At 43.4% G+C, this 15,235-nt stretch overlaps 1 protein-coding gene across 50 annotated transcripts in view; it reads right to left on the bottom strand.

Moving 5' to 3' along the window:
• The window catches only part of SFI1 (SFI1 centrin binding protein), a 121,230-nt gene that overhangs the window by 86,895 nt on the left and 19,100 nt on the right, over nt 1-15,235 (bottom strand). The gene's annotated exons all lie outside the window — the stretch shown is intronic.

Genomic DNA, 15,235 nt, shown 5'->3' with positions numbered 1-15,235 from the left:
GAATAAAGTTATCTCTGCATGTGATGCAAATACTTTTAATATACAAGCAAAATTACACAGATAAGCTCATTGAGACTGACAATACCTATGCTTCAAGGATAATAAGCAGCCCAATCTGACAGAAATATTGGCCAACCACTAGAGGTGGGTACTGCTGGGTCAGCTCTAGGCAGGAACTACAGAGCTGGAGTGCACCCCCTGGAGTCATTAGGCCTAACACAGTTTTCTTTTGTTTGAGACAGGTTCTCACTCTGTTGCCCAGGCTGGAATGCTGTTGCATGACCACAGCTCACTGCAGCCTCGACCTCCCAGGCTCATGCGATCCTCCCATCTCAGCCTCCCAAGCAACTAGGCAACTAGGACCACAGGTGCTCGCCACTGTGTCCTGATAATTTTTTTTTTTTTTTAAGAGACGAGGTCTCACTGTGTTGCCCAGGCTGGTCTTGAACTCCCGGGCTCAAGGAATCCTCCTACCACATCCTCCTGAGTAGCTGAGGCTACAGGCATGCACCACCATGACCAGCTAATTTTTTATTTTTATTATTATTATTTTTTTGAGATAAAGTCTTACTCTGTTGCCCAGGCTGGAGTACAGTGGCGCGATCTCAGCTCACTTAACCTCCACCTCCCGGGTTCAAGCAATTCTCCTCCCTCAGCCTCCCTAGTAGCTGGGGCTACAGGTACCCACTACTGTGCCCGTCTAAGTTTTGTATTTTTATTAGAGACGGGGTTTCACCATGTTGGCCAGGCTGGTCTTGAACTCCTGACCTCAGGTTATCCACCCACCTCGGCCTCCCAAAGTGCTGGGATTACAGGCTTGAGCCACTGTGCCTGGCCAATTTTTTGTTTTTATTTTTTTAGAGACAGGGTCTCACTATATTGCCCAGGCTAGTCTCAAACTCCTGGGCTCAAGTAATCCTCTTGCCTCAGCCCCCCAAAGGGGTGGCATTACAGACATGCACCACTGTACCTGGCCTGATCTCATTCTTGATCTCTTGCTTCAGAATATCTGCACTGAGGGTAAAGCACACATATGTATATACAAACACACACATAAAGTTTAATATACTTTTTAAAAAATTTTATTGTATTTTTTGTTTTCTTGAAATAGGGTCTTGCTATGTTGCCTAGGCTGGTCTTGAACTCCTGGGCTTAAGCAATCCTCCCAACTAAGCCTTCCAAAATGCTGGCATTACAGGTGTGAGCTACCACACTCAGTCCCTTAGATTTTGTTTTTTAAGAACAATTTGAAGTTTACTGCAAAATTGTGAAGAACGAACAGACTGTTCCCACACACCCCTTTTTCTTTACGCACACACAGCTGTATATGCTAAAATGAATATGTTTAAAGAAATGAAAGTCAAGTGTGAACATATTTGCAGGGCACGGGGTAACTATAAAAAGTAAGGTAGAAGCATTAATCACAACAGCCAAAAGGTAGAAGCAATCTAATTTTTTTTTTTTTAAAGACAGGTTCTCGGCCACGTACAGTGGCTCACGCCTGTAATCCCAGCACTTTGGGAGGCCGAGGCGGGAGGGTCACCTGAGGTCAGGAGTTTGAGACCAGCCTGGCCAATACGGCGAAATCCCATCTCTATTAAAAATACAAAAATCAGCCAGATGTGGTGGTGGGTTCCTGTAATCTCAGCTACTTGGGAGGCTGACGCAGGAGAATCACTTGAACCCGGGAGGCGGAGGTTGCGGTGAGCCATGCCATTGCACTCCAGCCTGGGCGACAGGACAGGACAAGACAGGACAGGAAGAAAGAAAAAAATAAAATTCCCTGATAGTTCCAACATAGGTATTGATGGCCAGGCACAGTAGCTCACTCACGCCTGTAATTCCAGCACTTTGAGAAGCCGAGGCAGGCGGATCACCTGAGGTTAGGAATTTGAGACCAGCTTGGACAACATGGTGAAACCCCATCTCTACTAAAGATACAAAATGCAAAAATTAGCTAGGTGTGGTGGCATATGCCTGTAGTCCCAGCTACTCAGGAGGCTGGGGCACGAGAATCGCTTGAACCCAGGGGGCAGAGGTTGCAGTGAGCTGAATGCACTCCAGCCTGGGTGACAAAGTGACACTCTGTCTCAACAACAACAACAACAAAACATAGGTATTGATATGGTTTAGCTGTGCCCCCACCCAAATCGCATCTTCAGTTGTAGCTCCCATAATCCCCACGTGTCAAGGGAGGGACCTCGTGTAAGGTGATTAGATTATGGGGGTAGTTCCCCCATGCTGTTCTCATGATAGTGAGTGAGTTTCCACGAGATCTGATGGTTTTATATGGGGCTTTCCCCTACTTCACCCTGCACCTTTTTTTCCTGCCGCCATGTGAAAAAGGACGTGTTTGCTTCCCCTTCCACCGTGATTGTAAGTTTCTTGAGGCCTCTCTAGAAATGCAGAACTGTGAGTCAATTAAACCTCCTTCCTTTATAAATTACTTATCTCAGATATTTCTTCATAGCAGCATGAGAACGATCTAATACAGGTATCATATTTGAGTATGGTACTGTTCACTGCTTTGCTTCTATAAAATTATCTTGTACTACTCCCAAAAAATAAAACTTAAATCTAATTAAGTCTCTAAATCCAGTTACCAATTTGCAGAAAAAGGTTGAGAACAGAGGACAGAAGAACATGCTAAAATGCACACAGGCCCTATAAAAATACCAGTGACATTCTTCACATAAATAGGAAAAACATCTTAAAAATTGTATAGGACCACAAAAGACCCCAAATAGCCAAAGTGATCCTGAGCAAAAAGAACAAAGCTGGAGGCATCACACCACCAGACTTCAAAATAAACCACAAAGCTGTAGTAACCAAAACAGCATGGTACTGGCATAAAAACAGACACATAGGCCAATGGAACAGAACAGAGAGTATCAAGTTATTAAGCTACTTTATCTATCTATCTATCTATCTATCTATCTATCTATCTATCTATCTGTCTGTCTGTCTGTCTATCTATGAATGAGAGAGTCTCATTCTGTTGCCCCACTGGAGTACAGTGATGCAATCACGGCTCACTGCATCCTCGACCTCCCAGATTCAGGTGATCTTCCCACCTTAGCCTCCTGAGGAGCTGCAACTACAAGTGCACGCTATCACCTGGCTAATTTTTTTGTAGAGATGGGGTTTTGCCACATTGCGCAGGATGGTCTTGAACTCCTAGGCTCAAGTGATCCGCCTGTCCTGGTTTCCCAAAGTGCTGAGACTACAGGTGTGAGCCATCACACCCAGTGCCAATTTATTTTTGACAGAGGCTCCAAGAACATTGGGGAAAGGACACCCTCCTTAATAAATGGTGCTGGGAAAAGTGAATATCTACATGCAGAAAAATGAAACTAGACCCCCCACCTCTCACCCTATACAAATATCAACTCAAAATGGATCAAAGACCTAAATGTAAGATCCAAAACTAGAAAGCTACAAGAAGAAATACTTCAAACGTCTAGGAAAAGATTTTATGAATAAAACATCAAAAGCACAAGCAACAAAAGCAAAAATAAACAAAATGGGATAATCTCAAAAGCTTCTGCTCAGCAAAGGAAACAATCAACAGAGTAAAAAGACAACCTATAGAATGAGATTACAGGCTGGGCGTGGTGGCTCATGCCTGTAATCCCAGCAGTTTCGGAGGCCAAGACGGTCAGATCACTTGAGGTCAGGAGTTCAAGACCAGCCTGGCCAACATGGTGAAACCCGATCTCTACTAAAAATATAAAATTAGCTGGACGTGGTGGCATGCACCTGTAATCCCAGTTACTCGGGAGGCTGAGGCAGGAGAATCGCTTGAACCCAGGAGGTGGTGGTTGCAGTGAGCCAAGATTGTACCACTGCACTCCTGACTGGGTGACAGAGTAAGACTCCATCTCAAAAAAAAAAAAAAGAATGGGATTACAAATATTACAAAAAATATGTGCAAACTATCTGACAGGGGATTAATATGCAGAATATACAAAGAACTCAAACATCTCAACAGCAAAAAAAAAAAAAAAAATCCAATTAAAAAAGGGGCAACTTTGGGAAGCTGAGGCAGGCAGATGGCTTCAGTCCAGGAATTTAACACCAGCCTGGGCAACATGGCAAAATCCTGTCTCTACAAAAAATTAGCCAAGCATGGTGGTGTGTGCTTGTAGTCCCAGCTACTCCGGAGGCTGATCTGAGAGGATAGCTTGAGCGTGGGAGGCAGAGGTTGCAGTCAGCCGAGATCCCACCACTGTACTCCAGCCTGGGTGACAGAGTGAGACCCTGTCTCAAAAAAAAAAGGGGAGGGGAGCAAATTCTCTGAATAGACATTTCTCAAAAGAAGACATACAAATGGCTAATATACAAAAAAATGCTCAACATCACTATCAGGAAAATGCAAATCAAAACCACAATGAGGTGTCATCTTACTTGTTAGGTGGCTATTGTCAAAAAGACCAAAAAAAAAAAAAATAATAACAAATGCGGGCAAGTAAGCAGAGAAAAGGGAACACTTTTTATTTTTATTTTTTTTTGAGATGGAATCTCACTCTGTTGCCCAGGCTGGAGTGCAATGGCACCATCTCGGCTCACTGCAACCTCTGCCTCCTGGGTTCAAGCAATTCTTCTGCCTCAGTCTCCCAAGTAGGTTGGAACTACAGGTGCACGCCACCAAGCCCGGCTAATTTTTGTATTATTAGTAGAGAGACAGGGTTTCACCATACTGGCCAGGCTAGTCTCGAATCCCTGACCTGGAGTGCAATGGCACAATCTCAAAAAAAAAAAAAAAAAAAAAAATAGTCCTTGTCATGGTGTGCTATTGTGCGACTTAGGTTTAATACAAAAATCACTTGCTTAATCTACAAAGAACATTTACAATTGCCAATTAAAGAGTAGAATAGTAGAAATATATCAAGATTTGGAGTAAAAAAACACCCTGATTCCACAGATTTGAAGTTTATGGCAAATCACCTGATTTCTTCCTACCCTCAGTATCCTCCCCTGTAAATGGAGATAATATTGCTTGGGGTTGCGGGAATCAAAGGAGATAACGGACTTCATAGATTTGAAGTTTATGGCAAATCACTTGATTTTTCCTCCCTCAGTATGCTCCCCTGCAAATGGAAATAATATTGCTTGGGGTTGTGGGAATCAAAAGAGATAATGGACTTCACACTCTAAAGACAACCTGTTTACTATTCAGATACCTGAAATTCTAAGGTGTGATGACAGACTGGCTTGCTCTTCAGGCTCAACTTCATAAAATAAATTTATGGAACCGCAATACATATATTGAATTTTGTTAACTTGGAAATTAAAACTGGATTTTTTCCTCCTGATTTGGGAGAGTGGTTTCTAATTTCTAAAACATAACATCATCAGTTTATACATTTACACTGAAGGTGGGTGAGACTCTGGCCAAATACTGGTCATTTGTAAATGGCCCTCCTTAACAAGACAATCTGTACAGGAAATTACATTATAAAAAGAAAATATCACTGTATTTACTGGCAGTAGAAGGAATGTGAAGGAGCAAATAATTATCTATTACTACACTGAGATATGTATCCTATGGCCTGAATTTTCTGCTTTAAGAATATTTATTTTCTTATTATAAAAGCAATACAGCATATGTTCACACAAAAACTTGTACACAATGTTCACGGCAGCATAATTCACAACAGCCAAAAAGTGGAAACAACCCAAATGTTCATAAACTGATAATGGATAAAAAAAAATGGTGTATAGTTCACAATGGAAGATTATAGAGCTATAAAAAGGAATAAGGCCGGGCGCTGTGGCTCACACCTGTAATCCCAGCACTTTGGGAGGCCCAGGTGGGTGGATCACAAGGTCAAAAGATCAAGACCATCCTGGCCAACATGGTGAAACGCCGTCTCTACTAAATATACAAAAATTAGCTGGGCATGGTGGCGCACGCCTGTAGTCCTAGCTACTCAGGAGGCTGAGGCAAGAGAATCGCTTAAACACAGGAGGCAGAGGTTGCAGTGAGCTGACATCACACCACTGCACTCCAGCCTGGTGACAGAGCAAGACTCCATCTCAAAAGAAAAAAAAAAAAGGAATAAAATTCGGACACAGAAACCTTGAAAACACTATGCTAACTGAAATAAGCCAGACACAAATGGAAAAATATCGTATGATTCCACTTACATGAGGTACCTAGAACAGGCAAATTCTTAGAAACAGAAAGTATAATAAAGGTTATAAAGGGTTAGGGTAGGAGGAATAAGGAGATACCATCTAATGAATACAGAATTTCCACATGGGATGATGAAAAGTTTTGGGTATGGATAGTGGTGATGGTTACACATTGTCAGTGTACTTAATGGCACTAAATTGTACACTTAAAAACGGTTAAAATAGGCTGGGCGTGGTGGCTCACGAATCCTAGCACTTTGGGAGGCTGAGGCAGGTGGATCAGGAGTTCGAGACCAGCCTGGTCAACGTGGTGAAACACTGTCTCTATCAAAAATACAAAAAATTATCCGGGCGTGGTGGCACAAGCCTGTAATCCCAGCTACCTGGGAGGCTGAGGCGGGAGAACCGCTTGAACCCGTGAGGCAGAGGTTGCAGTGAGCAGAGATCGTGCCACTGCACTCGAGCCTGGGTGACAGAGCAAAAATCCATCTCAAAAAAAAAAAAAAAAAAAAGGCCAGGTGCGGTGGCTCACACTTGTAATCCTAGCACTTTGGGAGGCCAAGGCAGGTGGGTCCCTTGAGGCCAGGAGTTCAAGACCAGTCTGGCCAACATGATGAAACCCCGTCTCTACTAAAAATACAAAAAATTAGCCAAGCATGGTGACACATGCCTGCAGACCCAGCTACTCGGGAGGCTGAAGCACAAGCAGCACTTGAACCTAGGAGGTGGAGGTTACAGTGAGCCAAGATCATACCACTGCCCTCCAGCCTGGGCAACACAGTGAGACTCTGTCTCAAAACAAAAAAAAACAAAAGGTTAAAATAAAATAGTAAGTTTTATGTTACGTATATTTCATCACACACACAAAACATAAACCCTCTGGGCAGTTTGAATCACCATGCAATGAAGCAGTAGGTGGTAGGATCTCACTGTGTGTCTGACTAGCCCTTTCTCTGCATTGTTTGAGCTTCGACAGAATTTGCAAGGGTGGTGGTAAGGCTGAGCAGGACACTGGAAAGGCCAGAACAAAGGTGGTTGTTTCCCGCTGACATTACAGTTCCCGGTGGGCCATATTCATAGACAGACACCCGAAATGTAGGACGACCAGTCATGGATGTGTGGGGGCGTGACTGCCACTGTGAACAGTGCAGCCATCCTTGGATGCCTCACTGCAGAGAAACTTGAAGTGACATCAAAGGCACCAAAAGATTTAAAGGTAAAGCTATTACCCCTCATCATTTACAACCTGCTGTTAGTGAAGAAGAAGAATTGGACTCTCTCATCAAGGCTACAATTGCTGGTGATGGTGTCATTCCACACATTCGCAAGTCTCGGATTGGGAAGAAAGAACAACAGAAGACTATGTAAAGGATGCCTGGATTTCTTATTATCTCGGGTCTCTAATTAATCTAACAGCTCTAACAGTGTTGGTGATTCCAGGGGAATACAGGCATGCCCCACGACACCTGGCTAATTTTTAAAAATTTTTTTAGTGAAGACAAGGTCTCACTATGTTGCCCAGGCTGGTCTTGAACTCTCCTTTTTTTTTTTTCTTTTTTTTTTTTAAGATAGGGCCTGGCTCTGTTGCCCAGGCTGGAATGCAGTGGAACAATCACAAATTACACAGCCTTAGTCTTCCAGGCTCACATGATCCTCCCACCTCAGACTCCTGAGTAGCTGGTACTACAGGCAAGTGCCACCACACCTGGCTATTTTTTTTTTTACTTTTTTAGAGATGGGGTCTTACTATGTTGCCCAGGGTGGTCTCGAACTCCTAGACTCAAGGAATCCTCCCACCTCAACCTCCCAAAGTTCTGGGATTATAAGTGCCTGAGCCACCATGCCCAAATGGACGTAGTGGATTTTGATTGAGATGACTATTTTTTAGATACTGCCTGGATTTTAATTATGATGCAGAAGTTATATCAACAAACATTTGGTTTTGTACATATATTACTTCTCCTCTGGCAATAGAGGTCATATCCCAAACTAAAAAAAAAAAAAAAAAAAACCCTCCGTGAATATTATAAAAGCCATTGAATTGCACATTTGAAATGAATGAATTGTATAATATGTGAATTATATCTCAATGAATTTTAAAAATAAAAAAGCAATACAGAACCATTTTAGGAAATCTGAAAAATGTTGGTAACTATAAAGAAAACAATGAAAGTAGCTTATAATCCTGCTCAAAAAACCCACAAGCAAAGCTAAACTATCCAGTGTTTAAGGATACACAGGTGGGTAATAAAACCATGAAGAAAAGTGAGAAAGTAATTACCATTCAAGTCAAGCTAGTAGTTTACTCTCTGAGGGGCAGTCAGTGGGTTTGGAAGGAAGTTCAGAAATGACTGTCAAGGTCTTATCTTTTTTTTTTTTTTAAACAGGTGGTGGTTACAAAGGTGTCTGCCATATAATATTCACTAGGGCACCCACTTGTTTTATGCCATTTTCTGTATTTGTGTTATATTTATCAGTAAATAATTTTTGGCCAGGAACAGTGGCTCATGCCTGTAATCCCAGCACTTTGGGAGGCTGAGGTGGGTGGATCACTTGAGCCCAGGAGTTCAAGACCACCCTGGGCAACATGGTGAAACCCCATCTCTACCAAAAGTACAAAAATTAGTCAGTGTCATAACCCAGTCTCAAAATTAATTAATTAAAAGTTTAAAATAAAAAAGTTTTTGGCCAGGCAGTGACTCATGCCTATAATCCCAGCACTACAGGAGGCCAAGGTGGGTGGATTGCTTAAGGCTAGGAGTTGAGATCAGCTGGGCAACACAGAGAGACCCCATATCTACAAAAAATTTAAAAATTAGGCCGGGTGCAGTGGCTCACACCTGTAATCCCAGCATTTTGGAAAGCCAAGGCGGGTGGATCACCTGAAGTCAGGAGTTGGAGACCATCCTGGCCAACATGGTGAAACCCTGTCTCTACTAAAAATACAAAAAATTAGCTGGGCATGGTGGCACACGCCTGTAATCCCAGCTACTCGGGAGGCTGAGGCAGGAGAATTGCTTGAACCCACGAGGCAGATGTTGCAGTGAGCCAAGATCAAGCCACTGCACTCCAGCCTGGGCGGGAGAGCAAGACTGTGTCTCGGAAAAAAAAAATAAATTAGCCAGATGTGGTGATGCATGCCTCTACTCCCTGCTACATGGGAGACTGACATGGGAAGATCACTTGAACCCAGGAGTTCAAGGCTGCAGTGAGCTATGATCATGCCACTGCACACCAGCCTGAGCGACAGAGCAAGACCCTGTATCAAAAAAAAAAAAAAAAAAAGAAGGAAAAGAAAAGAAAAAATGATAGATGCATAGTTCACTGGTTTTCAGTCTTAATTCCTTTATAATACATGTATTTAATGCCATACATTAAATGCATTAAACCCATTATACATTCCTCTAAACATGACTGTAGTTGTATTTCATATATTGATATGTAGTATTTTTATGAGCATTACAACGTATTTGCTAACTTCCATTATGATTTTTCCTTCAATCTTTATGCAAAAGGATGCAAAGCAAATCAAGAAAGGGAAGAGGGGCACAGGGCAAAGTCTGGAAGAAATCAAATGCAAGCTTCCAAGAATCCTCTCCCAGCGGAATCACAAAGGACACTCTTAATTCCTCTGGCACTGAATTGTGATAACACGTGAGAAGTGTTCTGTATCAGTGAAGCTTATTAGAGACTCAGTACCCAAGCTTTTACTGAGGGCTGGTCAGACAGGCACCCTCTGCCTAACACATACCAAAATTCCAGACTCCTAGAGGGAGTGCTAGTATTCAGCATAAACAACATTGCATGAACACACAACAGTGTAGGTCCAGTTAACTATTCATCAGTTAGGGAATGGTAGGAACCCTTCTGAAATCTAAGTTTCCAGACACCAGCCAAGGGTCAGCCTTGTAAGCAGTATTTTCTAAGAACAGCAGCCACAAAGGGAAAACAAACATAACAGAGAAGATGAAAGAGAAAAGCTGGTTCCTTAAAAAGACTAATACAGTTGACAGCCAGTAAAACTGATCAGGAAGAGAGAAAACCAAATAAATGAGGGTCAACTCTATATTTCTATAAACTAGCAATAAGGAAAAAATTATATATACTTATATACTATTTTCAAATGGCATCACAAATATCAAACATAGGAGTAAATCTAATAATTTTATAGGCAAAATGGAGAACTCAGTACAATACAGATGTTAATTTTTCCCACTCTGATCTATAGATTCAAAGTAATTTCAATTAAAACCCCAATAGAGGGCTGGGCACAGTGGCTTACACTTGTAAACCCGGTACTTTGGAAGGCCAAGGAGGGCAGATCACCCTGACTGAGGACAGGAACTCAAGACCAGCCTGGCCAACATGGTGAAATGCCATCTCTACTAAAAATACAAAAAACAGCCAGGCGTGTTGGTGGGTGCCTGTAATCCCAGCTACTCTGGGGGCTGAGGCAGGAGAATGGCTTGAACCTGGGAGGCAGAGGTTGCAGTGCGCCAAGATTGTGCCACTCCTGCTGGGCGACAGAGGAAGACTGTCTTAAAAAAAAAAACCAACAACAATAGATTCTATTTTGGGGAGGGAGAGGACTTTGCAAGTTGATTCTGAAGCTTTCATAGAATTACAAAAGACCAAGAGTAGCTTAGACATTCTTAAAAGTACTAGATAAGCAGTCTTACTCAGATATCAGGCTTATTGCAAGGCTACATATTAAGACATCACGATTTTGTAGCAGAAACAAATTGACCAAAGGAACGAGGTACATAGCCAAGAAACAGACTTGGCCTTAATGGACACTTGAGTAATGATAAAAATGGCACTATAGAGCAGGTTTTTCAATAAACTGTGCTAGGACAATTACATACCCATGTGAAAAAAAAAGAAACAAGATCCCTAACTCACATGATCAACAAAAGCCAATTTCAGGAGGTCTGGATAATAAAATGTAAACAGCATAATGAGTTCTTAAACATAATACAGAATATCTTAAGCCAGGCATGGTGGCCCGCACCTGTAATCCCAGCACTTTGGGAAGCTGAGGCAAGCGAATTGCTTGAGCCCAGCAGTTTGACACCAGCTTGGGAAATGCGATGAAAGCCCATCTCTACAAAAAATACAAAAATTCGCTGGGTGTGGTGGCACACACCTGTAGTGCCATCTATTTGGGAGGCTGAGATGGAAGGACTGCTTAAGCCTGGGAGGTTGAGGCTGCAGTGACCCTGATCGTGCCACTGCAATCCAGCCTGTGTGACAGTGGGAGACCCTGTCTCCAAAAAACAAAAACCAGAATATCTTCATGACATCAGGGAAGAAATAGATTCCTTAAACCTGAGAGAACACATATTAATTATAAAGGAAAAGACACAAATTTTACTAAGTTAATTTTTTTTTTCTTTTTTTTTTTTGAGACAGAGTCTCACTCTGTCACCCAGGCTGGAGTATAGTGGCACCATCCCGGCTCAATGCAACCTCTGCCTCCTGGGTTCAAGTGATTCTCCTGCTTCAGCCTCCCAAGTAGCTGGGATTATAGGCATGCGACACCACATCTGGCTGATTTTATTTTTATTTATTTGTTTGTTTATTTGAGACTGAGTTTTGCTCTTGTTGCCCAGGCTGGAGTGCAATGGCGCAATCTTGGCTCATCGCAACCTCCACCTCACAGGTTCAAGCGATTCTCTCACCTCAGCCTCCTGAGTAGCTGGGATTACAGGCATGCGCCACCATGCCCGGCAAATTTTATATTTTTAGTAGAGATGGGGTTTCTCCATGTTGGTCAGGCTGGTCTCAAACTCCCGATCTCAGGTGATCCGCCCACCTCGGCCTCCCAAAGTGCTGGGATTACAGGCATGAGCCACTACTCCCGGCCTGATTTTTTAATTTTTAGTAGAGATGGGGTTTTGCCATGTTGGCCAGGCTGGTCTTGAACTCCTGACCTCAAATGATCTGCCTGCGTCGGCCTCCCAAAGTGCTGGGATTACAAGGGTTGAGCCACTGTGCCTGGCTTTCCTTTTCTTTTCTTTGTTTCTTTTTTGAGAGTTTCACTCTGTTGCCCAGGCTGGAGTGCAGGGGTGCCATCTCGGCTCACTGTAACCCCCACCTCACAGGTTCAAGCAATTCTCCTGCCTCAGCCTCCCAAGTAGCTGGGACTACAGGCACACACCACCACACCCAGCTAATTTTTATATTATTAGCAGAGACAGGGTTTTGCCATGTTGGTCAGGCTTGTCTCTAACTCCTGACGTCAAGTGATCCACCCTCCTTGGCCTCTCAAAGTGCTAGAATTCCAGGCGTAAGCCACGGCACCCGGCTTAAAATTTAAAACACCTTCATTCATCAAATGATGAAGAGAGCAGAGGGAGAAGATATTTATCACACATAAAACATACAAAAGATTCATATTCAAAAATAGAAAACCTCCTATATATTAATTAGTACAAATACTCAATATACAACTCATTAGAAAAACAGGAATAAGACTTGAATATGTACTTCAAAAAGAGAAAATCCAGATACCCAATAAACACATAAAAAGGTACTAAGCCCCAGCACTTTGGGAGGCCGAGATGGGCAGATCACGAGTTCAAGACCAGCCTGGCCAACATAGTGAAACTCCGTCTCTACTAGTAATACAAAAATTAGCCAGACGTGGTGGTGCGTGACTGTAGTTCCAGCTACTTGGGAGGCTGAGGCAGGAGAATTGCTTGAACCCAGGGGATGCAGGTTGCAGTGAGCCAAGATCATGCCACTGCACTCCAGCCTGGGCAACAGAAGGAGACGCCATCTCAAAAAAAAAAAAAAAAAAAAAAGGTACTAAGCCACAACAGGAATTCAGGAAATGAAAATAGGAATCACAATGAGGCTGGCACATGGCTCACGCCTATAATCCCAGTACTTTGGGAGAGTGAGGCAGGAGAATCACTTGAGCTCTGGAGTTCAGGACCAGCGTGGGCAACCAAGCAAGACCCTGTCTCCACACACACACACACACACACACACACACACACACACACACACACACAATTAGCCAGACACAGTGGTGCATATCTGTAGTCCCAGCTACTTGGGAGGCTGAGGAGGGAGGATTGCATGAGCTGCAGGTCGAGGGTGCAGTGAGCCATGATCATGCCACTGTACTCCAGCCTGGGTAAAAGAATGAGATCCTGTCCAAAAAAAAAAAAAGAAAAAAAGAAAAAAGAAACACACACACACACACACACACACACACACACACACACACACACACACACGAACAATGTGACATACCTACCAGATTAGTATAGTGTTGGTAAGTCAATGAACATGTTCATACACTGCCAGCAAGAGTATAAACTGGTACAAACAATTCAGAAAATCATTATCTAGCAAAATTGAAGATTCCCATAATCTTTGGTCCACAATCTATTCTGAGGTAGATACCGTAGAACAGTGGTTGATTATCAAAGTGTGATACCAAAGCCAACAGCATAACCATCACTTGGGAACTTACTAGAAATACAGATGGTTAGCCGGGCGCAGTGGCTCACACCTGTAATCCCAGCACTTTGAGAGGCTGAGGCGGGCAATCATGAGGTCAAGAGATTGAGACCATCCTGGCCAACATGGTGAAACCCTGTCTCTACCAAAAATACAAAAATTAGCTGGGCGTGGTGGCACACGCCTGTAGTCCCAACTACTCAAGAGGCTGAGGCAGGAGAATCGCTTGAATCCGGGAGGTAGAGGTTGCAGTGAGCTGAGACTGCACCACTGCACTCCAGCCTGGCGACAGAGTGAGACTCCGTCTCAAAAAAAAAAAAGGAAGAAATTCTGTCATTTTCGACAACATGAATTTCGGAAATGGAGAACATTATATTAAGTGAAATACTCCAAACACACAAAGACAAATATGACCTGTTCTCACTTATATGTGGAATCTAAAACAATTGAATGCATAGAAACAGAGAGGAGAATGGTGGTTACCAAAGGCTAGGAGTAGGAAGAATTGGGAAGATGGTAATCAAAGGACACAAAGCCACAAAGCCTCAGTTAAATAGGAGAACTACAGTTGATTTTTTTTTTTTTTTTTTTTTTTTTTTTTGAGACAGTCTCACTCTGTCGCCCAGGCTGGAGTGTAGTGGAGCAATCTTGGCTCACTGCAAGCTCCGCCTCCCAGGTCCACGCCATTCTCCTGCCTCAGCCTCCCGAGTAGCTGGGACTACAGGCGCCCGCCACCACGCCCAGCTCATTTTTTTTTGTATTTTTAGTAGAGACGGGGTTTCACCATGTTAGCCAGGATAGTCTCGATCTCCTGACCTCATGATCCGACCGCGTTGGCCTCCCAAAGTGCTGGGATTACAGGCGTGAGCCACCGCGCCCAGCCAGTTGATTTTTAATACCTATTGAACAGCATGGCGACTATAGTTAACAATTCAGTACTACAAATTTTTTTTTTTTTTTTTTGAGATGGAGTTTCACTCTGTCATCCAGGCTGGAGTGCAGTGGCGCAATCTCCAATCTCGGCTCACTGCAACCTCCAAATCCCAGATTCAAGTGATTCTCCTGCCTCAGCTTCCTGAGTAGCTGGGATTACAGTAGCGTGCCACCATGCCAGACTAATTTTTGTATTTTTAGCAGAGACAGGGTCTTGCCATGTCAGCCAGGCTGGTCTCCAACTCCTGACCTCAGGTAATCCACCCGCCTCAGCCTCTGAAAGTGCTGGGATTGGCCGGGCCCAGTGGCTCATGCCTGTAACCCCAGCACTCTGGGAAGTCAAGGCGGGTGGATCACGAGGTCAGGAGTTTGAGACCAGCCTGACCAACATGGTGAAACCCTGTCTCTACTAAAAATTCAAAAAAAATTAGCCACGCGTGGTGGTGTGCACCTGTAATCCCAGCTACCCAGGAGGCTGAGGCAGGAGAATCGCTTGAACCCAGGAGGCGGAAGTTGCAGTGAGCTGAGATCATGCCACTGCACTCCAGCCTGGGCGACAGAGCAAGACTCTGTCTAAAATAAAACAAAACAAAACGAAACAAAACAAAAAACCAAAGTGCTGGGATTGCCAGCATGAGTCACCATGCCCGAGTACTATATATTTCAGTATCCCTAAGAGAGTAAATCTCAA

This window comes from Pongo abelii, chromosome 23 (genome assembly GCF_028885655.2).
Source record: "Pongo abelii isolate AG06213 chromosome 23, NHGRI_mPonAbe1-v2.0_pri, whole genome shotgun sequence".
Classification (NCBI taxonomy): Eukaryota; Metazoa; Chordata; class Mammalia; order Primates; family Hominidae; genus Pongo; species Pongo abelii.
This window is presented reverse-complemented; position numbering and strand designations above follow the sequence as displayed.